We start from the raw sequence: 2,540 nt of genomic DNA on the forward strand, positions 1-2,540 counted from the left end.
TGCACGGCGCCAAACACGCATACGACCATCATTGGCACCAAGGCAGAAGCGACTCTCATCGCTGAAGACGACACGTCTCCATTCGTCCCTCCATTCACGCCTGTCGCGACACCACTGGAGGCGGGCTGCACGATGTTGGGGCGTGAGCGGAAGACGGCCTAACGGTGTGCGGGACCGTAGCCCAGCTTCATGGAGACGGTTGCGAATGGTCCTCGCCGATACCCCAGGAGCAACAGTGTCCCTAATTTGCTGGGAAGTGGCGGTGCGGTCCCCTACGGCACTGCGTAGGATCCTACGGTCTTGGCGTGCATCCGTGCGTCGCTGCGGTCCGGTCCCAGGTCGACGGGCACGTGCACCTTCCGCCGACCACTGGCGACAACATCGATGTACTGTGGAGACCTCACGCCCCACGTGTTGAGTAATTCGGCGGTACGTCCACCCGGCTTCCCGCATGCCCACTATACGCCCTCGCTCAGAGTCCGTCAACTGCACATACGGTTCACGTCCACGCTGTCGCGGCATGCTACCAGTGTTAAAGACTGCGATGGAGCTCCGTATGCCACGGCAAACTGGCTGACACTGACGGCGGCGGTGCACAAATGCTGCGCAGCTAGCGCGATTCGACGGCCAAGACCGCGGTTCCTGGTGTGTCCGCTGTGCCGTGCGTGTGATCATTGCTTGTACAGCCCTCTCGCAGTGTCCGGAGCAAGTATGGTGGGTCTGACACACCGGTGTCAATGTGTTCTTTTTTCCATTTCCAGGAGTGTAAATATCTGCTCCTATAGAAATTTTTGCCACAGCGCAGTGCAGTGTTGGCCATCTGCTCAATTACATCTGCTCAGGTGCGCTAGCGAATAGTAATGAACCCCTAATGAACCCCTTACAATACCATTGTATGGTTCCTAATTAACGGGGATTGGTATTTCCTCGCAAACTTTCCGCGCTGGACGACAAAAGACTAAAATATCGTTGGTCGATGTTCGGAAAAATCTGTAGAGAGGGAGAATATTCCCTGATTTTGAGAATATGATTCGCCTTCTGCAATTACGAGGGAGGGGAGCCGAGCTTTGCTGGGAAGCCAGCGGTGGAGGGGAAGAGTCCTCCGTTTTGAGCACCTGCGTTTGGCTGTCGCTCAGTTTCAGCTTTTGTTGGTACAGACGGACTTGCTGTCTTTGCTCTCAGGAGATTTTATAGTCAGGCACTGTACTGTTGCGAACTTATACGATTCTGGACTTCGCCTCCGGGAAGGGAGTCGTCGTTGAGTACGCAGTGTTCAGTGATTGAGAGCACTTCTTGTGTCTTTATTCACGTTGAGACGTTATCTGAATTCTGTCGTTGTGGCTGTGAGTTCGCGTTTCTTGTCTGTAGAACACAGAGAGGAGAAGACAGTATTAGATTATACTAGTCAGAGGACCGCCTTCTGCCGTCCTAGAGTTTGAATGTATTTTTATTTTGTAGCTGGCGTTTTTTCATCGTCGCAGATGTGCACAAGAACCATCACTCCAACGCACTGGACGCAGTACATACAGTGATATTGGTAACTGCTTCGACTTATTAGGGCTATAAAGTTAAACAGCTGTGATCACATAAATTTTATTTCCACTGAGGTTGTACACCACTGTAGATCATCTTTGAAAGTAGTCTTCTAGTGTTTGGTACGTAGATGATGTCAATCATCTCGCATTATTTATATTAGATCGCGTAACCACAAAAAGGGGCAGATTTGGGCAATTGATCAGTAAGACTAGTTAGGAAATTCATTTGTATCTCTTTATGTGCATTGGACATTGATATATAAACATTTGTAATATATAAAGGAGTTTTAATCTATGATAAATATATAAGCAGAAACAGCATTTACCATTTTGTAGTTACTAGTTCCCTTAATCATTCACTTAATGTTTATGTTGTAATTTACATGTTAAAGAGCAAGAAGGAGGAGATAATATCACCACTAAGAGGTCCTAAGATCTGCTTCAGGAGGCAGTTAGACAGGGCGAAATCTCCATTTTCGCGTTCAGTATTTTCCGTTGCGCACATTCATTTTACACCCGCCTATAGTAGCATCTTGGTATCTCAGTAGAGTGTGGATTGAGTGTCGCAGGTTCCAGCTCAGCACTGGTTAGCTGCAACAATGAGAATCGAGCTGTAAAAGTCGGGGTATTTTTATTTGTTGGCTATCGTGATGACGTTATCCTTAAGTTGGGATGACCAAATGTGTTCCAGTTTTCTGAGCACATCGCCGCTCTGCATCACACTCTGATGTTGCAGCTCTTCCTTTCAGGCCTTTAGCCTATTTATGTCTGCTACGTGGGCAGCGAATAGTAATGAACCACTTACAGTATGCTTCCCAGAGTAAAAATCTTCGGAAATAACGCAGCGTTTCCGAGGCAACGCTTCCTTGTTCCTCTCTGCTGCGTCCAAGATTTTCAGAGTTTCTGGTTGTCCTTCTGGCCTAGCTACAATACCGGTCGGCCGCCGCTGTGTTGCGCTTCAGCGATCAGTTGCCCGACTGTCCATTTTGGGCTACTTGCTGTTTC

Source organism: Schistocerca cancellata, chromosome 6, assembly GCF_023864275.1.
Source record: "Schistocerca cancellata isolate TAMUIC-IGC-003103 chromosome 6, iqSchCanc2.1, whole genome shotgun sequence".
Classification (NCBI taxonomy): domain Eukaryota; kingdom Metazoa; phylum Arthropoda; class Insecta; order Orthoptera; family Acrididae; genus Schistocerca; species Schistocerca cancellata.